The sequence below is a fragment of the Bubalus bubalis genome, chromosome 3, assembly GCF_019923935.1.
Source record: "Bubalus bubalis isolate 160015118507 breed Murrah chromosome 3, NDDB_SH_1, whole genome shotgun sequence".
Classification (NCBI taxonomy): Eukaryota; Metazoa; Chordata; class Mammalia; order Artiodactyla; family Bovidae; genus Bubalus; species Bubalus bubalis.
Window position 1 is genome coordinate 80,481,091 of NC_059159.1, and position 23,474 is coordinate 80,504,564.

The 23,474-nt window shown below is 38.9% G+C and overlaps 1 protein-coding gene across 1 annotated transcript in view; it reads left to right on the plus strand.

Moving 5' to 3' along the window:
- Positions 1 to 21,223: 21,223 nt before the first annotated feature.
- LOC112583539 (histone H2B 1/2-like) overlaps positions 21,224 to 23,474 on the plus strand; it is a 627,552-nt gene continuing 625,301 nt past the window's right edge. The window contains exon 1 of the transcript XR_006640847.1: positions 21,224 to 21,292. The gene's annotated coding sequence lies outside the window, so the exon portion shown is untranslated. The remainder of the gene's footprint in view (positions 21,293 to 23,474) is intronic.

The following is a 23,474-nucleotide window of genomic DNA, read 5'->3' on the forward strand; positions in this document are numbered from 1 at the left end:
ATTTACTTTATTGTTTTGGGTTCGAATTTATACACCATTTTTGTGTTTCCTGTCTAGAGAATATCCTTTAGTATTTGTTGGAGAGCTGGTTTGGTGGTGCAGAATTCTCTCAGCTTTTGCTTGTCTGAAAAGCTTTTGATTTCTCCTTCATACTTGAATGAGATCCTTGCTGGGTACAATAATCTGGGCTGTAGGTTATTTTCTTTCATCATTTTAAGTATGTCTTGCCATTCCCTCCTGGCTTGAAGAGTTTCTATTGAAAGATCAGCTGTTATCCTTATGGGAATTCCCTTGTGTGTTATTTGTTGTTTTTCCCTTGCTGCTTTTAATATTTGTTCTTTGTGTTTGATCTTTGTTAATTTGATTACTATGTGTCTTGGGGTGTTTCGCCTTGGGTTTATCCTGTTTGGGACTCTCTGGGTTTCTTGGACTTGGGTGATTATTTCCTTCCCCATTTTAGGGAAGTTTTCAACTATTATCTCCTCAAGTATTTTCTCATGGTCTTTCTTTTTGTCTTCTTCTTCTGGGACCCCTATGATTCGAATGTTGTAGCGTTTAATATTGTCCTGGAGGTCTCTGAGATTGTCCTCATTTCTTTTAATTCGTTTTTCTTTTATCCTCTCTGATTCATTTATTTCTACCATTCTATCTTCTAATTCACTAATCCTATCTTCTGCCTCTGTTATTCTACTATTTGTTGCCTCCAGAGTGTTTTTAATTTCACTTATTGCATTATTCATTATATATTGACTCTTTTTTATTTCTTCTAAGTCCTTGTTAAACCTTTCTTGCATCTTCTCAATCCTTGCCTCCAGGCTATTTATCTGTGATTCCATTTTAATTTCAAGATTTTGGATCAATTTCACTATCATTATTCGGAATTCTTTATCAGGTAGATTCCCTATCTCTTCCTCTTTTGTTTGGTTTGGTGGGCATTTATCCTGTTCCTTTATCTGCTGGCTATTTCTCTGTCTCTTCATCTTGTTTAAATTGCTGAGTTTGGGGTGTCCTTTCTGTATTCTGGCAGCTTGTGGAGTTCTCTTTATTGTGGCGTTTCCTCGCTGTGTGTGGGTTTGTACAGGTGGCTTGTCAAGGTTTCCTGGTTAGGGAAGCTTGTGTTGATGTTCTGGTTGATGGAGCTGTATTTCTTCTCTCTGGAGTGTAATGAAATGTCCAGTAATGAGTTATGAGATGTCTATGGTTTTGGGGTGACTTTGGGCAGCCTGTATCTTGAAGCTCAGGGCTGTGTTCCTTTGTTGCTGGAGAATTTGCTTGGTATGTCTTTCCCTGGAACTTGTTGGCCCTTGTGTGGTGCTTGGTTTCAGTGTCGGTATGGAGGCGTTTGATGAGCTCCTGTCAATTAATGTTCCTTGGAGTCAGGAGTTCCCTGGAGTCAGGGATTGGACTTAAGCCTCCTACTTCCAGTTATCGGTCTTAATTTTACAGTAGTTTCAAAACTTCTCCTTCTATACAGCACCACTGATAAAACATCTACGTTAAAGATGAAAAGTTTCTCTACTGTGAGGGTCACTCAGAGAGGTTCACAGCGTTACATGGAGAAGAGAAGAGGGAGGAGGGAGTTAGAGGTGACCCAAATGAGATGAGGTGGAATCAATAGTGGAGAGAGTGGGCTAGCCAGTAGTCACTTCCTTATGTGCACTCCACAACTGGACCACTCAGAGATGTTCACGGAGTTATACAGGGAAGAGAAGAAGGAGGCAGGAGACAGAGGTGGCCAGAAGGATAAAAGGGGGAAATGAAAAGGCGGGAGACAGATCCAGCCAGTAATCAGTTCCTTAAGTGTTCTCCACCATCTGGAACACACAGAAATTCACAGAGTTGGGTAGAGTAGAGAGGGGTTAGGGAGGAGATACAGGTGACCTGGTGGAGAAAATGGAGAGTCCAAAGGGAGAGAGAGCAGTCAAGCCAGTAATCTCGTACACTAGTGAAAAATGGGTCCTGAAGATTGGGTTCTTAAAGGTACAAAATTGGTAACAAATACATAAAAACAAAAATTAGAAATCTAGAGTAGAGTTTGGAATTTCAAAAATGCGATGTTAATGAAAAGGAGAAGGAAAAGAAAGAGAGAAAAAACGAACAAAGAAAAACAAACAAGGTCGTGAAAGTAATAAAGAAACTACAGGTACAAAATTGATAACTAATACCAAACAGCAAAAATTAAAAATCTAGAGTAGAGTTTGGAATTTCAAAAATACAACGTTAAAAAAAAAAAAAAAAAAGAAGAAGAAGAAGAAAAATAAAGAGAGAAAACAAACAAACCAACAAAAACAATGTCGCAAAAATTATAAAGAAAATACAGGTACAAAATTGATATCAAATACCAAAAAGCATAAATTAAAAATCTTGAGTAGAGTTTGGAATTGCAGATATACGATGTTATATAAAAGAAGAAGAGAAAGAAACAGAGGAAAAAAAAAGTCACAGCAATTATGAAAAAAACTATAGGTACAAAATTGATAACATATATCAAAAGGCTAAAATTAAAAATCTAGAGTAGAGTTTGGAATTTCAAAAATGCAATGTTAAAGAAAAGAAGAAAAAGAAGAAAAAAAAAAAACCACGGTCAAAAAATTATAAAATATATATATGAAGTTTGCTGAAGAAGAAGAAAAAAAAAAAATAGGGTCTTTTTTTTTTTTTTTTTTGCAAAGTAATAGTTATAAAAGTGAAAATTAAAGGACAATAGAGGACTTAAAAAAATTTTTTTTTTAATTAAAAAAAAAAGAAAGAAAGAAAGATTGATCGTAAAAATAGTAAAAATATATCTAGGTCTTTCTCTGGTTTTGTTGTGAGTATTGTGGGTTCAGTTCATTTTTGGCAGTTCCTTAGTCCGACTTATATTTCTCAAGATCTATAGGCCCCTTCCTATGTAATCCGTAGTAACCACAGGGTTTTAATCTATGGCCTGTAGCTTCCAAGGCGTTTCCCTCTGTTATAGCTTCTTCTGTTTGCTGGTCTCTTCAGTGTCTGGTTCCCGCCCTGACACAAAGGGGACGGTGGAGGACCCTATTTTTTTTTTTTTTTTTTAAATTTAGGCTCACTTGTTCAGCCGCGCTGTGGGGAGGGAGGGAGGGATGCTGCAAACAGATAACACTGGCGTGCGCTCGCAGTGCCTCAGCCACACTGGGTCTGCCCCCACTCACGGTGTGTGTAGCCTCCCTGCCCACACTGCTTGGGCTCTAGGTTGTTCCGCCGGGAACAATCAGAGGCCGGCCCTGGACTGAGCTCCCAGGTCCAAGCCGCTCAGGTTCAGGCACTCGGGTAGTCCTCAGAGGCGCAGACTCGGTTGGGCCTGCGTTTTGTGTTCTTCCCAGGTCGAGCAGCTCAGGTGATGAGGTGTTTGGCGGGCGCCAATGCTGCGACTTATCACCTCCCCGCCACTCGGTTATCTCCTTTCGTAGAGTTGGGCTGCTTTTCTGGGTGCCTGATGTCCTCTGCCGGCATTCAGAAGTTGTTTTGTGGAATTTACTCGACGTTTAAATGCTCTTTTGATGAATTTGTGGGGGAGAAAGTGTTCTCCCCGTCCTACTCCTCCGCCATCTTGGCTCCTCCCCTCCAAATTCATGTCCTTTGAGTTGGAGTGATTCTATCTAACCATCTCATCCTCTGCACCCGCCCCCCTTCTCCTTTTGCCTTCAATCTTCCCTGGCATCAGGGTCTTTTACAGTGAGTCAGTTCTTTGCATCAGATGGCCAAAGTATTGGAGCTTCAGTTTCAGCAACAGTCCTTTCAAGGAATATTCAGGATTGATTTCCTAAGTTTATATAATAATCTTAATAGGTGTAGGAAAAGCATTTGATAAAATGCAACAGTTACTACCTAGGAAATAAAAGGGAAATTCCTCAACCAAATAAACAACATCCATGGAAATCTACAACTGGTATCATGCTTAATGATAAACCATTGAAGGTTCTTTCCCTAATATTGAGAATAAGACAAGGACTTTTATTCTTACGATTCATTAAACATTGTAATGGAAGTCCTAGCTGGTGCAATGATGGAAGAAAAATAAAAAGGCATAATGATTGGAAAGAAGGAGTAAAGTGTCCCTCTTCACAGATGATACAATTCTTTACGTAGAAAGTCCTAAGAAATTAACCAAAAGGCTGCTAGAATAACTGAATTTACAAATATCACAAGATACAGTCATAAAAAATTTAATTGGATTTCTGTATACTGGTGATGAACAACTAGAAAAACAGCACCATCTACCATAGCATTAAAACATAAAATACTCAGAGATAAAGTTTAGAAAATATGAATCCAAGAAAAATGAAAATATATATCCACACAAAGACTAACATATTAATAATAGTCCCAAACTAGAAACACCGCAAATGTTCATCCAAGATGAGTAGGTAAAAAATCGTTGTATATCCAAACAATGTGATGCTACTTGGCAATTAAAAAAAATAGACCACTGATATATCCAACATCATGGATGAATCTCACAGGCTTTATGCTAAATGAAAGAAGTCATGTAAACAGAAGGCTTATTGTACATATCCTTGTCTATACAAGGCAGATCAATAACTATTTTATTTTTGATTTCTAAATAAATTTTTATTGGAGTATAGTTGATTTACAAAGTTGTATTAGTTTCTGCTCTACAGTAAAGTGAATCAATTGTACATATACATATATTTATTCCTTTTTAGATTCTTATCTGGTATGGATCATTAGAGAACACTGAATAGAGTTCTTGTGCTATGCAGCAGGTTCTTATTAGTTATCTACTATATATATCAGTTCAGTTCAGTTGCTCAGTCATATCTGACTCTTTGTGACCCCATGGACTGCAGCATGCCAGGTTTCCCTGTCCATCACCAACTCCCAGAGCTTACTCAAACTCAGGTTTGTTGCGTTGGTGATGCCATCCAACCATCTCATCCTCTGTTGTCACTTTATCCTCCCACCTTTAATCTTTTCCAGCATCAGGGTCTTTTCCAATGAGTCACTTCTTCGCATCAGGTGGCCAAACTATTGGAGTTTCAGCTTCAGATACATTCCTTCGAATGAATGTTCAGGACTGATTTCCTTTAGGATTGACTGGTTGGATCTCCTTTCAGTCCAAGGGACTCTCAAGAGTCTTCACCACCACAGTGCAAAAGCATCAATTCTTCAGTGCTCAGCTTTCTTTATAGTCCAACTCTCACATCTATACATGACTGCTGGAAAAACCATAGCTTTGACTAGACAGACCTTTGTTGGTCAAGTAATGTCTCTGCTTTTTAATATGCTCTCTAGGTTTGTCATAGCTTTTATTCCAAGGAACAAGCATCTTTTCATTTCCTGGCTGCAGTCACCATCTGCAGAAATTTTGGAGCCCAAAAAAGTAGAGTCTGCCACTGTTTCCATTGTTTCCCTATCTCTGTGCCATGAAGTGATGGCACCAGATGCCATGATCTTAGTTTTCTGAATGTTGAGTTTTAAGTCAACTTTTTCACTCTCCTCTTTCGCTTTCATCAAGAGTCTCTTTAGTTCTTCTTTGCTTTCTGCCATAAGGGTAGTGTGAACTGCATTTCTGAGGTTATTGATATTTCTCCCAGCAATCTTGATTGCAGCTTGTACTTCATCCAGTCCGGCATTTTGCATGATGTACTCTGCATAGAAGTTAAATAAGCAGGGTGACAATATATAGCCTTGATGTACTCCTTTCCCGATTTGGAACCAGTCTGTTGTTCCATGTCCAGAACAACTATTTACATATAGTAGTATGAATATGTCAATCCCAATCTCCCAAATTTATTCCTCCCCCATACACCTTTCCTCTGGTAACCATAAATTTGCTTTCTACATCTGTGACTCTATTTCTGCCTTGCAAATAAGCTCATTTGTTCTAGATGACTAGTATGAAGAATATTTACATAGAGCGGTACAAGAAAACTTGGGGCAGGTGCTAGAAATGTTCTATTATTTTAATTATGATTATATTTTGTCAAAATACTTTGTCAAAGCCTTTGATTGTGTGGATCATAACAAACTATGGACATTTCTTAAAGAGATGGGAATAGCAGACCACCTGACCTGCCTCCTGAGAAATCTGTAAGCAGGTCAAGAAGCAACAGTTTGAACTGTACATGGAGTAACAGACTGGTTCCAAATCAGGAAAGGAGTACATCAAAGCTGTGTATTGTCACCCTGCTTACTTAACTTATATGCAGAGTACATCATGCGAAATGCTGGGCTGGATGAAGCACAAGCTGGAATCAAGATTGCCGGGAGAAATATCAATCACCTCAGATATGCAGATGACACCACCCTTATGGCAGAAAGTGAAGAGGAAATAAAGAGCCTCTTGATGAACGTGAAAGAGGAGAGTGAAAACGTTTGCTTAAAACTCAACATTCAGAAAACTAAGATCATGGCATCTGGTCCCATTACTTCTTGGGAAGTAGATGGGGAAACTGACAGATTTTATTTTGAGGGGCTCCCAAATTACTGCAGATGGTGACTACAGCCGTGAAATGAAAAGACGCTTGCTCCTTGGAAGGAAAGCTATGACCAATCTCAACAGCATATTAAAGAGCAGAAACATCACTTTGCTGACAAAGGTCTGTCTAGTCAAAGCTATGGTTTTTCCAGTAGTCATGTATGGATGTGAGAGCTGGACTATAGAGAAAGCTGAGCGCCAAAGAATTTGATGCTTTTGAACTGTGGTGTTGGAGAAGACTCTTGAGAGTCCCTTGGACTGCAAGAAGATCCAACCGGTCAATCCTAAAGGAAATCAGTCCTGAATATTCATTGGAAGGACTGATGCTGAAGTTGAAACTCCAATAGTTTGGCCACCTGATTCAAAGAACTGACTCATTGGAAAAGACCCTGATGCTAGGGAAGATTGAAGGTGGGAGGAAAAGGGGACGATAGGGGATGGGATTGTTGGATGGCATCACTGATTCGATGGACATGAGTTTGAGCAGACTCCGGGTGCTGGTGATGGATAGGGTAGCCTGGCATGCTGTAGTCCATGGGGTTGCACAGAATCAGACATGACTGAGTGACTGAACTGAACTAAACTTATATTTTGACAAAATTCACTTAAACATTGATTCTGGGCATATTTTTCTGTGTGCAAACCATACCTCAGTAAGATTGACTTATTAAAAAAATAAACATTATCCTTTCTAGTCACAGTTATTCTTAGAAAATGTTCTAGGTAGAAAGGGCAAGGATGGTGGTGCATCATTGACTGGAAATGATACAAGTGTCCTCAAAAGTCGGGGAGTTAACTCTGGTGCCTCTATGCTAATCAGAGCCTGTTGAGCCTCTTAAGGGGAAAAATTTACTGAGTCGCAAGATTCTAAACTGAATGAAAATATGTCCAATTTACAATCAAATGAAAATGCTATGGGCATAGAGCCAAAGAATATTCTTAGATTGGACTTTGTTTAGCAGTCTAAATTTAACCAGCAAGAATTTTTTAAGGACATTTTTATTCAACATTTTGAAGTGGAGTATTTACTTTTCATGTGAAAAATTATACTTCCTCTGAAAGACAGAACAAAGTGCTTGTTTTTTTTTTTTTTGTAATAAAGAATGGGCTAACATATTATAGGTTTAGTATATAGTGAGCACAAATTGCAAGCATTTCCTTCCCCTACTCCCAACCCTGGGACAAATTTGAGGCAAGAGTAGTGAAAATGTAGAAAAAGTAAGTTGAGCTGCTCTACTTGTGGGAGTGACGTTGTTAACCTTCACCTCATGAATAGAGATGTATGTAGGTCAAATGGATGGAACAAGGAAAGAGCTCTGTGATATGTGATATTATAATTGTTGATAGTGAACAAATGTATAGGATATGGGAAATTCCCCAGCACCATAATACTATACCTCTTAGATAAATAAAGTTGAAAGGCTCTTTTATTATTTTTCTATTTTTTAAAATAAGCTTTTTTCCCAACCCAAATGAATGAAATATACATTTAAAATTATGAACTTCTTTAATACTTCTCAATACTCATTGGTGTGCGTTGGTTCATAGATGATCTGTGACAATGAAAATTCTTTTCATTGTAGTGCTTCATATAACGAAGCCAACTATTGAACTAGTTTTAACGAATTTGGGGAAGCATTTTAGTTTCTCTGTCAAGAGTTATTATTTCCTTTAGGGAATTGAAAATTATATCTGAGATAGTAATTTCCTCATAAAGAGATTTGGAGGGATTATTTTTCCCATAGAGCCAATATTCCAATTAATTCATCCAAAGAAGGAGGTTTCTCATGTTGAGCCAAACTCAAAGCACCAGAGTATGATGTCATGAATTTTAAAAAGGCAGCCACTCTGCCAGATACTTGAGGTGCCAGTGCACACGCTCGGTGATTCACAATTAGGCTGGTTGACTACGTGATTTGTCAAATAGTCATTCTGCTAGGTAAACATCTTCCAATGGTGAAACCTTATTATTTTTTCTTTTCTTAAAAATTTTTTATGACAACATTGAATGAAATTCTCATTCTTTAAAATGTTCAGCCTTTTTGAAAAGGCTTCTAAATATTCTTTGCCTCAAAGGAGTGGCTTCCCTGGTGGCACGGTCGGTAAAGAATATGCTTTCAATGCAAGAGACTGCCTGCAATGCAGGAGATCCGGGTTTGATCTCTGGGTCAAGAAGAACCCCTGGAGAAGAAAATGGCTACCCACTCCAGTATTCTTGCCTGGAGAATCCCACGGACAGAGGAGCTATGGGCTATAGTCCATGGGGTCGCAAGGAGTCAGACACAACTTAGTGACTAAACCACAAATCACCACAAAGGAATAAAGAGAAATATAAGACAAAAGGAAAGATAGATACTATTGATGACTCACCTGATTCATGTACTTATAAACACTTCCACTAACATAGATCTGATATTTGGTTGTGTGTAGTTCTCATCAATTCAGGCAAACTGATTACTGGTCTGAGTGTGGCTCTGTGGTATAGAACCCTCTGTATGGAGAACTATGAAGTTTCAAGGCGTCTCATGTCCCTGGCTGAAATGGAGCAAGGATCTATGCATCTAAGTGTCAGGGACAGAAATTAACAAAAACATGAAGGCAATGATATTCCCACTTGATATGTTGAGTATTTTCCCACTTTGCTTCCAGGTAGAAATATGAGCTATGAAGCTATCTGGCTCAAAATTTGGTGTCAAGGGATACTAAGTGAGATAGTGTTAGTCACTCAGTTGTATCCAGTCCTTTGTGACCCTATGGGCTGTAGCCCACCAGTCTCCTCTGTCCACGGGATTCTCCAGGCAAGAATACTGGAGTGAGTTACCATTCCCTTCTCCAGGGGATCTTCCCTACCCAGGCATCAAACCCAGGTCTCCTGCATTGCAGGAAGATTCTTTTCTATTTGAGCCACCGGGGAAGCCCAGTAGTACCTTGATGAAAAGTCTGTTATTCTACTTAAGCAATATTAAACAGGAAGAAGTAAAATAATTTATTTTTAAAACAAGGATGAACAGTTTTAATAAGAAGTTTGTGAGACATGTTTTCAAGAGGCTTTCATGTCACAATACAAAAGCAGGATTATGTTTATTCACAAATACTCAGAAATACTTCATAGAACATTCAGAGCAACAAATGAATGTAAAGTTAGAGAAACACACAGAGAGGTACCCTGAGCAGCACTGCCTGGAATTTTACAAAGTTTATCAGAAGCATAGTGGACTTCCTAAATTAGTTACAATTAAGAATAGATTTCAGTTATGGAATGTGCTATCGAGCCTTTGCTTCCTGATATTTAAATGTGAACTAGTTTCATAGGGCTGCTGCTGCCGCTTCAGTCGTGTCCGACTCTGTGCGACCCCATAGACGGCAGACCACCAGGCTCCGCCATCCCTGGGATTCTCCAGGCAGGAACACTGGAGTGGGTTTCCATTTCCTTCTCCAAAGCATGAAAGTGAAAAGTGAAAGTGAAATCGCTCAGTCGTGTCCGACTCTTCACGACCCAATGGACTGCAGCCCACCAGGCTCCTCCGCCCATGGGATTTTCCAGGCTAGAGTACTGGAGTGGGGTGCCATCGCCTTCTCCGTCAGGCCACTAGGACAAGCTTATTATACACAAGTCCCCTCCTGAAAGTGTTAGTTGCCTAGTCGTGTCCGACTCTTCGTGACCCCATGGACTGCAGCCCACCAGGCGCCTCCATCCAAGGGATTTTCCAGGCAAGAGTACAGGAGTGGGGTGCCATTGCCTTCTCCGGTTTCATAGGGAGAGAATGAAAATTCTCTCAGTATTAATAGACTTTACATGAGGAAGTATGTATGTAAACATACACTCAATATTAAATCACTTTGTTGTGGTAACTCATAGTCTCTACATTTCAGTGACTTAAAACAGTAAATATTCATTTTTTTGTTGCCAAGTCTGCAGACTGGCTGCAATCCCATTTGGTTTTGATCATGTCTATTTTATATATCTTCTCATTCTCGAATCTACGGTGATGACATTGTAGTTTCTGTCTGGACTGTATTGTAATTGTTCTCATGGCCTAGGGAGACCACACAGACACGCAAAAGCAAGTCCACTTGGAGCTTCTTTGGATATGGCATGCATCATGGCTGCCCGCATTCCAGGCCAAAGAAAGTTGCATGATCAGACCTAAAATTGACATAGAGGAGTATCTGCCACTTACTTTGGAAGAGTAACACGTGGGAAACAACATGTGAATCTCATCCTTAAGGATTAAGCAGCGAGTTGGAGAATTTCAATACACCAACCATGGTTACATGTGCTGTTTATTAAGCCCCCAGTAAAGTGTGAACTTCCCTTGTGCAAGGGCAAGTGTCAGTTCCTCAGCTGTGTGTGGCTCTTTGTGACCCTGTGGACCATAGCCTGCCAGGATCCTCCGTCCATGGAATTCTCCAGGCGAGAATACTGGAGTGGGTTGCCATTCCCTTCTCCAGAATGTCCCATTACAACATGTGATTTTAGTTATTAAAATTTTTGACTTTTTTCCTTATAATTCCCCTGTTAAAAACCTGTCAAACATTTAACTATCTGCCTAGGACTTTGGTGGATGTGATAAAATTTTCTGTGCTCAGTCTGGGTAAGTTAGACCCCTTTGAGAAGATTTCCTTAAGAAATTCTGGGTATGATGGACTATACATAGAGATTTTTTTAAAGGGAGTTTTAAAAATGTGTTAACTATGATACCAAGTTGAAATTTCTGAATCCTGCTCAAAATTTGTTTTAATACAAACAACAGCACCTTGTTATAGAATTCGTCCATCTAAATTCTAGACATTTTTCACAAATAAATTTCCATATTTATTTCCATAGGCCTGATATTATTTTACTACTCTTTTTAGCCTAGAGAATAAGCATGATATGAAAATCAAACTGGAAAATTTGAATGTCAAAGACATTATTAAAGCAACAGATATATGCTGTAAAGGAAAAAAAAAAAGTAAATAGGAAAACATGTGTTTAATTTTTTTACCTCATTGTTGAAGCAACCACTGAACAACTTCAAATGCAGTCACCTCAAGGGTTTCTATACTGAGGACAAGTTTTTCCCAATGAAATTTCTATTTTCCTAGGTTAGGGGGTATGCCCTTCGGTGGAGGTATCAGTCCTTTTATGGTTTGTTGGTGTGAATCTCCTTTGCACGCTCTGGTCCTTTCTGACACTTTCAGGGTAACTTGGAAGAGTGTTGGAGCATTGGTCAAGCAGCTGACTAGGAGTCAATGGAAGAAACAGAGGAAGCATGTGGGGAATTACAAGCTCTGTAGAGAATTGAATTCATATGTGAAATATGCTGTGATGGAAAACATAAAATGCGGAGATTTGCAAATTATATATTGATTGCAAAGTGTGAAGACAAATAGTGACTATTTGCCTGAAAAGGTGTTTATACATCTTCCATCTGGGTTGCAGTAGAAAGATATTACATCAAAAATATATATTTAAAAATGTAATCCAATCAAAGCATATGCACATGAGGTGTATGGAGTGACTTATTTTCTCTCCTGTGAATCTGGGCTTTCATCTGGCATTCTTTCCCTGCAGCCTGAATAAATTCTTTCATCACTTTTTGTCCTGCAGGTCTACTAGTGATGTATTATCTCCATTTTTGTCTCTGGAAAAATATTCTTTACTTTTTGCCTTAACTTTGAAAGATATTTTAGCCATTGTGGAATTACATTTGATTGGTTTTTTCTTTCTGTTCTTTAAGTTTGTTCTTTCATTGTCTTTGTCTTCAATTGCTTCTGATACATCAGCCATGATTCTTTTTTTTTTTAATTGATAGATAATTGCTTTACAGAATTTTGTTGTTTTCTGTCAAACCTCAGCATGAATCAGCCATAGGTATACATATGTCCCTCCATCATGAACCTCCCTCCCATTTTCCTCCCCATCCCAACCCACCTAGGTTGGTGCAGAGCCCCTGTTTGAGTTCCCTGAAACATGCAGCAAGTTCCCATTGGCTATCTATTTTACATATGGTAATGTAAATTTCCGTGTTACTTTATCTATACATCTCCACCTCTCCTTCCCTCTCCCTGTGTCCATAGGTCTGTTCTCTATGACTGTTTCTCCATTGCTGCCCCGCAAATAAATTCTTCAGTACCATCTTTCTAGAGTCCGTATATATGTGTTAGTATATAATACTTATCTTTCTCTTTCTGACTTACTTCGCTGTGTATAATAGGCTCAAGATTCATCTACTTTCTCAGAACTGACTCAAATGTGTTCCTTTTTATGGCTGAGTAATATTCCATTGTGTATATGTACCACAGCTTCTTTATCCATTCATTTGTCGATGGACATCTAGGTTGCTTCCATGTTCTAGCTTTTTTAAATAGTGCTGTAATGAACACTGGAATACATGTGTCTTTTTCAATTTTGGTTTCTTCAGGGTATATGCCTGGAAGTGGGAATCCTGGGTCATATGGTGGTTTTATTCTTACTTTTTAAAGGAATCTCCATACTGTCTTCCATAGTGGCTGTATCAACTTACATTCTCACCAACAGTGCAAGAAGTTTCCCTTTTCTCCACACCCTCTCCAGCATTTATTGCTTGCAGACTTTTTGATGATGGCCATTCTGATGGGACAGAGGACAGAGGATGAGATGATTGGATGGCATCACTGTCTCGATGGACATGAGTTTGAGCAAGCTCTGGGAGTTGGTAATGGACAGGGAAGCCTGGCATACTACCAGTGCATGGGGTCGCAAAGAATTGGACATGACTAAGTGACTGAACTATCACTAACTATTCTGATGGGTGTGAGGTGATATCTCATTATAGTTTTGATTTGCATTTCTCTAATAATTAGTGATATTGAGCATCTTTTCATGTGTTTGTTCGCCATCTGTATGTTTTCCTTGGAGAAATGTCTGTTAGGTCTTTTTCCCACTTTTTGATTGGGTTGTTTATTTTTCTGGTATTGAGTTGTACGAGCTGCTTGTATATTTTGGAAATTAATCCTTTGTCAGTTGTTTCATTTGCTATTACTTTCTTCCATGCTGAGGGTTGTCTTTTCACCTTGTTTATAGTTTATTGTTGCCATTCTCTACAGAGTATGTCTATGTCCATTTTAGCTTTAAGTTTTCCTCTTTATTTTTGATTTTAGCATTTTGGCTAAGACATGATTGTATGTGATTTTAGTTGTAGCATATTTATGCTGCTTGGGGTTCATGACATATTTGGCCTGTAGTTTTGATTTTTTTGACAATTTTGGAACTTCTCAGCCATTATTTCTTCAGGTAGTTCTTCTGTTTTATTCTCTTTCTCTTCTTCTTTGGGGACTATAATACCTAAGCATGAGTCAAGAGCATTAGATATTGCTTTCCTGCTCTCATGTGGTGTTTATTTTCCCATTCTTTGTCACTTTATTTTTTAATTTATATAATTTCTGTTGAAATGTATTAATGTCCACCGAGCCCTTCTCTTAAGATTTCCGGTCTTCTCTGAAGTCTACTGAGTGAATTTTTAAAATTTCTGTGTCATATTTTTCATTTCTAGCATTGGCACTTAGTTGTATTCTTGATGCCTCAGTTTTCCTCTTTGTAAAATTAAGTTGAGTTAGATGATTGTTTTTAATTTTCTCAACTCATAGTATACTACAGTTAAAGCTCAACTTTTCAGCCAGGCATTTTGTAAGGAGACAGTCTAGGTCCGAGCCTAGCTGATTAGCCTCTTCCCTGAACAGGTGAGTGTACATTTTTTTACGGTTGCCAATCACAGGTTGGATCATGAAGAGAGCTTCTGTGGATAAACTGACAGAGGTAGAGGCTAAGAATTTAAACCACTTACTTTGCTGCTTACTTTTTGAATGCAAATTATAGTTTAGCCTAGCGAAGGAGAAAGTGAAGAAAAATGTAAAGCCTTGCAGCAGATTGACAAGCTTAGTCATTGGTACTCTGTGAAATGGATAATTAACCCTTAGACTTTGGAAAGTAGTTTATAAATAGACAGCTGCCTACATTTCAAAGACTGGTAAAAGAAGACCATATGTGAGCTTTAAAAACTTTTGTTGCTTAACACAGAGTGAATATGTATAGACAAAACAACTGAATGAGTTACGCATCTCAAGTAGAGTCAAAATCATGGAAAGAACCTGAAAAGCTATAGTTGTTTTTGCTTTCAGCTACTCCTTGGCTGAATTGACTGTGAGGCTCAGCCAAATCTCTATAGTTGCTGAATAGTTTTTATAGTAAACAGCCTCTGAGATGGCCCCAACGGTCTACTTCCTGGCATCCACACACTTGTGTAATCTGTCTTGAGTGTAGGCTGGACTGAATGACTTGCTTCTAACAAAAGTATGCAGCCAAGATGATGGGAAGCTCCTTCTGAAATTAGATTATAAAAAAGATTGTGGTTTTCCCTCGGGCATTCTTTCTTGCTTTCTCTTGGGTACCTCATCCTGGGAGAACCTAATTGCTATTCATGTTAGTGAGGCAGCCCTGGAGGAAGGCCCATGTAAATGAATATGAAAACAAGTCTTCTGAGGCCTGCAAATAGCACATGAGTGAGTGTGGAAGTGGATCTTCTGCCAGCTTCCACATGAGTGAGCTTGGAAACAGATCCTGCCCTAGTTGAGCCTTGAGCATACCCTAGTTAATACCTTGACTGCAGCCTCCTTGAGGGTCCCTGAGCCAGAGCCTTTCAATGAGGCCACTCCCAGATTCCTGATCCCTAGAAAGTGTGAGATAAGAAATGTTTGCTGTTTGTAGCTGCTAGATTTTAAACTAATTTGTTACATAGCAATAGATAATTAATAGTTTTAAGTAATGTTGATTCTCTGTATTACTTCTCTTTTCATAGTTTACACATGCCTTCCATCAAGTAAATTGCACAATGACTCTGTGTTATTGTCACACTTTATGATAAAAGAACTGAGGTTTGGAATCTTGTTTAAGTTTTCAAAGCTAAAATAAATTGAATCAATGTGTGAATTTATACCTTCTGACTCTAAATATAATGTTTTTTCATCTATGACCCTGTTCTTCATTCCTCTTTTTACTAAATGCTGACCAAAAAAGGACACCCATTAATTTAATTAATGAGTTTGGTGAATATACTAATGGGTTGTGATTTTCTATCTTCAGTGTCCAGTGGTTCTTATAAGATCAAATAGTGGCACACATATCATACTAAGCAGTTAAATTCTTGGTTTAGAGGTTATTGTCATGTATGACAGTGGAATCTAGAGTTGAATCCCTAATTTCCTTGGGAGATATGTGAGCCTTTTGATTTCATTAAATTAGTTCTTTCTGCTCCATTTCAATGAGTTATGTGGCCCCATTTTAAAGGACTGCAGTTTGCCTTATCAGTATTAAAATAGTATCTGCATGAAGGTGACATTTTGTGCCATCTCTTTGGGTTCCTCTGCCATTGACTTCCATCATAATGTCCCCAGTGCTTTTCATCTCCTCATTCTAATTGCTGTACTCTTGGATGCTGGTCCTGATTGGGACAGGCAGTTGAAATGACATGCACTGGGTGATTGACACCGCCTGTATAAATACCTATTCTCTTAAGCCCACACCATGTCACAGGCTGTCAGAGCTAGTCTACTGCTAAGGCCTTTTCAAAATCATAATTAAAGCATGATGCTCACTAGTCAATTATAAGTTCATAAATTAGGTTCTATGAAAAAAATCTACAGAGAAAAGTTGAATACTCTTTTCCTTTCCCTCTGTTTTTGAACAGACTTGGTATTTCAGTCCATGGTTCTGGATAAAATTGTTATTTGAATTCATCATATTTGAGTAGCTGTAAAATCTGCTAGAGTGTCAAGTACTCTGTTCCGTCCCCAGTAAAGATTGTTGATGGGTGGACAGCTGTTTTATATGAAAAAGAGGAAGCTTATGTGGCTTATAAGAGAGTTTTACTGGGTAGGGAGGAAGACAGAGGATATGGGGTGTCATACAAATGTGGGAATGATTCTGAAATAATTCTCAGAATAAATCATGGTTATTAGAGTCCAAGAAGTCAGTAGTAAAAGGAAAGAACATATTTCTAAATGCAAAGCAATCAATCAGACACAAGTTGAATAAATTGCTTAATTTTCAGAATCTTTAAATAGAAATTTCTAGAAAGTCTTGTGGTTAGAATTTTATTTCCTACTCCCTGTTATTTCTTATTGTCTTTCATCCTTTACTTTGTGGTCTAGGATTAACTAACTTAAGCCTCAGTTTCCACCTTTGTAACATTGGTAGTCTCACAACTTTAAGGTTGTGAGAGTTAAAAGAGCTATATAGGTAATGCAACTGCCACAGAGCCACAGAAAGGGCTCAGTAAGTAAGAGTTATAAACACCAATTCTATCTCAGAGCCTCCATGCTAACTATGAGTCTGGACTTACATGTCTATGAGAAACTATGGTAGAAATCAAGTGCTGCTGTTCCTGATAAGATCCCTGACCCCACCCCTTGAGGTGGATGAGGGTGCCCATCACAGGAAGAAGGAGTTTAGGAGATTCTCCTTACAGACTTTGTCCCCTCTACATAGTGTCCTCACTTGTCCCTGGCAGCACCTGTGTGGTCCTGGCCCCCCTGGTTCCCTCTGCTGATGTCTAGTGGTTTTATTTCTCCATCTTTCTGTCTAACGTGGATACAAGGACCTCAAGTCCTATTGCTTCCTACATTTGATATTGGGTTTAAATACTGTGCATTGTGGTGTGAAGTGAAAATTGCTCAGTTGTGTCTGACTCTTTGCGACCCCATGGACTATACAGTCCATGGAATTCTCCAGGCCAGAATACTGGAGTGGGTAGCCTTTCCCTTCTCCAGGGGATCTTCCCAACCCAGGGATAGAACCCAGGTCTCCCACATTGCTGGTGGATTATTTACCAGCTGAGCCATAAGGGAAGCCCAAGAATTTTGGAATGGGTAGCCTATCCCTTATCCAGGGATCTTTCTGACCCAGAAATCTAACTGTGGTCTCCTGAATTGTAGTCAGATTCTTTTCCATCTAAGCTATCAGGGATTGTGTTCTGAAATTAAAGTGCCAAAAATAAAAATGTAGTTTTAAACAAACAAACAAAAAATGTAACTACCATACAATCCAGTAATCCACATCTAGGAATTTATCCTAAAGAATTGAAATCAGGTTTTGAAGAGATATTAGTACAATCATATTAATTGCAGCATTATTCACAGTAGTCAAGACATGAAAACAAGCTAGATGTCCATCCATAGATTAATGGATACAGAAAATATGGTATATACACACAATGGAATATTATTTACTCTTTGAGAAAAGAAAAGGAAATCCCACCATGTGTGACAACATGGATGAACCTGGAGAACTGTATCTGAAGTGAAATAGACCAGTCACAGAAGGACAAATACTGCTGGGGGATGAGTTTGCTGCCTGGGAAAGGGGATCTGGCTTGGGCAGGACTAGGAACCCCTGCAGTTGCCGTGCTCAACTCGCTGTGTTAAGTCAGTGGGGCAAAGAGACTGGAGAAGGTGGTACTGAGTGCATATACTCTTCAGAGTGGACTAATGAACTTTGGAAAAACTGGGCCCTTGAAGGGAAGAGTCTGATAATTTATTCAGGCAGATTTTTAGACACTGAAGCATCCAGCAACAAACAGTTCAGTTGTGGAATGGGTTCTGTTACTGTGAGATCCCTTTTCCCTTAACAAATCCACAGTGTTGTCAGATGAAATAGACCCTATCAGACAGACAGCATCTTTTCTGCTTCTTCTTTCAGCAGCTTTCCCTCTCATTCCTTGAGGCATGTCATGCAGCAGTGAGGAAGATGGCTGGGAGCTGGAAGATGAAATCAGGGAGAATAACTCCTGATCCCTAACAGATGATGATGTAAATAAAAATGCTAGTTGTTTTCTTGGATATAAACCATCAACACCTCTGTTTATGTTTTTTATTTGAAATTGTATTTACGAAATTACCCTGCTGGGCAGAGAACATCTAATGTAGGGTTGGATGTGTTAAGTATTAAATAATACTCATTATCATCATAATAGACTTGTTATTAGGGTGTTTCAATACAGAATGAGAAGGCCAAAGCACTGTATGTTAATGATGCAGGCAATGATTTCTAATTGTCTTGCACTCCAATAAAAATATTATTTCTGTCAATCATAGTCCAAAAGATGTAATCATCTGCCCAAATAACTATTTTTACCCAAAATTTTCAAAGAAAATTATATTTGATTGAAAATTATCCTCTAGGCTCCTGTAGCTACTGTACTGGATAATAAAAGGTTTAAACCACAGATTAAGATAAGTGATCAGGGAAAACAGCAGCATTCATAGGAGGGATACCTTCAAAGTTCAGTCTCATGTGTGTCCTGCCCTCTAATTAATGAGCTCATTTCCAAAGGATAATTCTTATGTCCGAATTTCAGGGTATGATCTACCCCACCTCTCCTACCCTTTCCAGAGTGTCCCTTGGAGGCTTTCGGCTTTCAGTTTCTTGAGGGTACGTGTGTAGAGGTGATTAGCTAGTAGATGGAGAGCCTATTGTCAAGGTGTCTATCCTTTTCCTCACATGACCTCTGACCTTGTTTTGAGTAAACCTGTCTCTTCCATCGTATTCTGCAGTTATGCGGTAGGGCAAGACGTGACTTAAGTGTTACTTTACTGACCGACCCAGGAATCTTTTATCTTCTGCTCACATTGGGAACAGAAGAAACCTTTGAGAAATATATTAGAAAGCAGTGTTTCCTAGAGCGTGTTCTGTCGGTGTCCCCCTTCTGTAGGTGCGGACACCTACAGAACACCCCCACTCCCCAAGGTTCCTGGTCAAAATATTTGAGGACCACTATTTGACCCCTAAAGACATCACAATGCACAGAAGCCTATTAAATCCTTTATCTGATCTAGTGTCATCCCAACATATTTAACAATGAAGTCCTGTTTACCTTGAGACTCTCATTCATCCTTGAAAGGACTCATGTATTTTCTAGAAAAGTGTTTCTAGCAATGAGAAGTGACAACAAATAGTCTTTGTCAAAAGGACAAATGGTTGGGATTACCGTTTGGATACCCTGTGATTTTTCCCATTTCATTTGTCTATCCCCTCTGACCTCTATTGCCCCTTGCCTTTGTAGCACCTCCATCCTTTCAAATGAAAAACAAAGCAGGAAACATTGTGGTCTTTTCAGAAACACATCATGGTCCTGTTTTGAGATCCAAATAAGAGGACATCAGTGTTTTCTATATCTGAGATTCTATCTGTACATCTTTGCTTTTCACAAGTGAAAATTCTTGGGTACCAACAGGGATAGAGGAAGAGAAAGAAAAATCATAGTTAGCATATTTCTTTCCTCTAGTACCTAACCATTTAAACAATATACATGCATATAGATATATTAAAAGCCAAACAGCCCTAGCAGAGATGAAATAGTATATTTAAACATTTGAACATCAAAATCTATTAAATGAAGGCTGTGATGGAGAAATACCCAAAACATTCAATAAAGCTTTTCAACCTGAATATAGGGTTACCATGACAACGGAACTCAGAAATCCCTCTTCTTCATATAAAGTTGTGAAAAAATGCCCATGGTGGAAGCAGCATGGAGTCCTCAAATTTATAACTATTGAACAGAGGTACAAAGAATCTCCAAAACATTTGATAAAGCTTCAGGGTGAACATTTTAATATCCTCCTTTTAAAAATAATAGTAATAAAAAGACCCAAGCCATTTCCGCACTACCTCATTCCTCTTTCATCTAAACCATTTTGAGGATTTCATGCTATTTCAAAATAATTTTCTATGAAAGAAAACTGTCAATTACAGCGGCCTAATGAGGAATATTAATAATATTGATCTTAAATATGTTTGGAGAATACCAAGCATGACATGGAAGGAGTTTCTACACAAATCAAGCAGCAGCTGTCAGATTGATGCTGACTCAGCACCATCAGTGTGGCCTCATATGTCCCATGTAGTCCTGGGAAGCCTTTAAAGATGCAAAAGACACTTGGTCATCTCTGTCTGCTACAGCAAATAGAAGCAAGACACTTGGCTATTGTTTTTCCAACACTCAAAGAACTTTTTAGGAGGATAATATGTATGCGAACATGCAGGTGTATGCGTGTTTTCATCTCATGTACTTATCTGTGTGAATTTTATGTATGCAGCTGTGTGCATTGTTTGTGAATATCTTGGGTCAACACAAAGGAATGGTTGTATACAGGAAGGGTGGACTTACTGGTAGTTCAAATTTCCTCTCAATAAGGGGTGTCAGGAAGGAAATTGAGATAATGCATTTACCATCACGGATGCAATGGACATGAACTTGGGCAAACTTCGGGAGATGGTGAAGGACAGGGAGGTGTGGCATGCTGCAGTCCAGGGGGTCGCAAAGAGTCAGACACGACTGGGCAATTGAACAACAATAATAAGTAGTTTCCCCTGTCTTTTTACTCCAAGTGGAAAAAGGTAGAATTTAGAGAGGAAAAATTTCATCCCAATGTTCTCACTAAGAAAGCTTTAGAGTCAGGTAACTGGTATCCAGATGTTCTGAAAAATACACATCAAGGAGAAAGGCATCAGAACTTAGATATCATTTCTCATTTTCTGGAAGAAATTTATGACTAAATGGTCTGAGAAGGTGTTCTTTAAGTTAACCTGCACTGCTCTTGGATTGATTTTGTTTGTATGTTAGCTTGATTGTTTATGCTTTTCCCAGCTCAAGCCTGGTAAGTTAGTTCATCAAACTGAGGGGAATGGTGCTTCTTTTCAGACTGTTTTTATTTGGCATAAAGGAGCTGACCTTATACTCTCTTCTTACAGTTGGTACCATATTGCATGCCAGGAATGGAAAGCAATGACGTTTTCCTCCAAGTGCATTGATCTACAAGGTAGGTCAGGCAGAGTTTTCTAAAAACACACGTGTAAAAACTCCTTAATATCCCTTAGGCAGTGCACTTTTGGAGTTAAGTGCCCATTTTTCTCCCACATGTAATGCTAGTATTCTAATTTTGCTTTTGTGAATGCATTGAGCGGTAGTTTGCAAACTGTGGGCTGGACCACCAACACCATCATTATCATCATCACCTGGGAACTTAGACATGTCAATTCTCAGGCCCTACTCCACACTTAACGTACCACACATGCAGGGGATGAGGCTCAGAACCTGCATTCCAATAAGCCATACTGGTTCTTTGGATATATACTAACGTTTGAAAATAACTGCTCCACAGGAGAGATTTTGAGAGGATGACGATGTTGAGGACATGGATAAAGATAATGGAGGGTGGGAAAAGGCGAGGTGGAAAAGAAGGGGAGAAACTTAAATCTTGAGACTTGAAAGGGAGGTGGGGACCACTTGAGGGATGATTTGGTCACAACCTTACAGAATCTGCCTGCCAATGCAGGAGACACAAGAGATGCAGGTTCGGGTCCTGAATCGGAAAGGTCCCCTGGGGTAGGAAATGGCACCCCACTCCGGTATGCTTGCTTGGACAGTTCCATGGACATAGGAGCCTGGCGGGCTACAGTCCCTAAGGTCACAAAGAGTAGAACGTGGCTGAGCATGAGGACTGTCTCACTGTTAGACTGTTTCATTTCCTATATGATCCACAGAAAGATTAAGTGGCTTCCCAAGGTCAGAAGCACAGTTAGTAAAAGAAATAACATTTGCTGACTCCTGACTCCAAGATGAATAAAAGTGGAATATTAAATAAGAAATATAGAAAGGACTTTTCCTATCTGCGAAGCACATGTCTTCTTTGACACCGCAGTCCTTTCACGCAGTGAGTTCAGCATCCAATCAAACCCAATAACTCACAGACTTTACTCCAAAAGAGCCATTTTCAACCCACAGCTGTGAATGTTGATGTTGCTTTCCTATTTCTGGAGAAATCAAAATCGATCACTGTGGGAGAAACATGCAATCTTTAGGTCTGTACTACAAAGGCTAATGTCTTACCATTGCAAAGAGCATCAAAATTATGTGAGAATCGCCTACAAAATGTATGCTTTCTGTATAAAAATATGAGCAGACCTTTTGGGACCCAAACTTCTGTGTCAGCGCTTCTCCAAATTGGAAGCTCATTAGTATCACCTGAGGAGTTTTAAAAGTCCTGAGACTCAGCCCAGACTAATTAAATTGAAACCTCTGGTAGTGGGACCCACGGATGTGTGTTTTAAAAAACTCTCCAAATGATTTTGGGGTACAGCCACATTGGAGAGCTAGAGTTCTACGCCCTTAACCCTAAAGTTGTTGTTGTTTTTTAGCTGCTAAAATTTTACTCATGTCTGACTCTGTAACTCCATGCACCTCTAGCCCACCAGGCTCCTCTGTCCATGGAATTTCCCAGGCAAGAATACTGGAGCTGGTTGCCATTTCCTAGTCCAGGGGATCTTCCTAACCCAGGGATTGAACCCATGCCTCCTGATTGGCAAGCATTCTAACCCTAAGTGGGGTCCTTGAATTGGTAACACTGGCATCACCTGGGTTCTTTTTAGAAATGCAGAGTCCCAGATCCCCTGCAAACTAGTAAATCAGATTCTGCATTTTAAAAAGATCAGTAGTTGATTTATAAGCATATTAAACTTTGAGAAGTCCCGGCTTCTCAAAAGAAAAAGAATTCTCTGCTGATTAGGTAATTTTTTAACAGACTGAAATTAAGAGAGGGAAGTAAAAATTATCCAAAATCTCACCATTGTTATTTCTAGCCTGTCTCTATAAATATACTATTTACATTATACTTTTGTACTTTGTATTTCATATGCATTATTCATGCATTTCATACAGTTCATATCTTCATTTTAGTTGTTGCTACATCATGGGACACTGCTTTGGGAGAATTTTTCCACAACCAATTGAAAAAGTATTTGTAGAAAGTCCTACAATGTGTTTATTATTTACATGTAATAAAATTCAATTATGATTTGAAATTCATTTTTGACATCACCAATATTAAATTAATTTTTTAAAGTCCCACTCATATCTGATCCTAGGGCTTCATGCTACTGGTCTTAGCCTCTAGCTTCAGTGGATATAAAAAAAGTGAGAAAAAAATATTTTTTAATGATGAA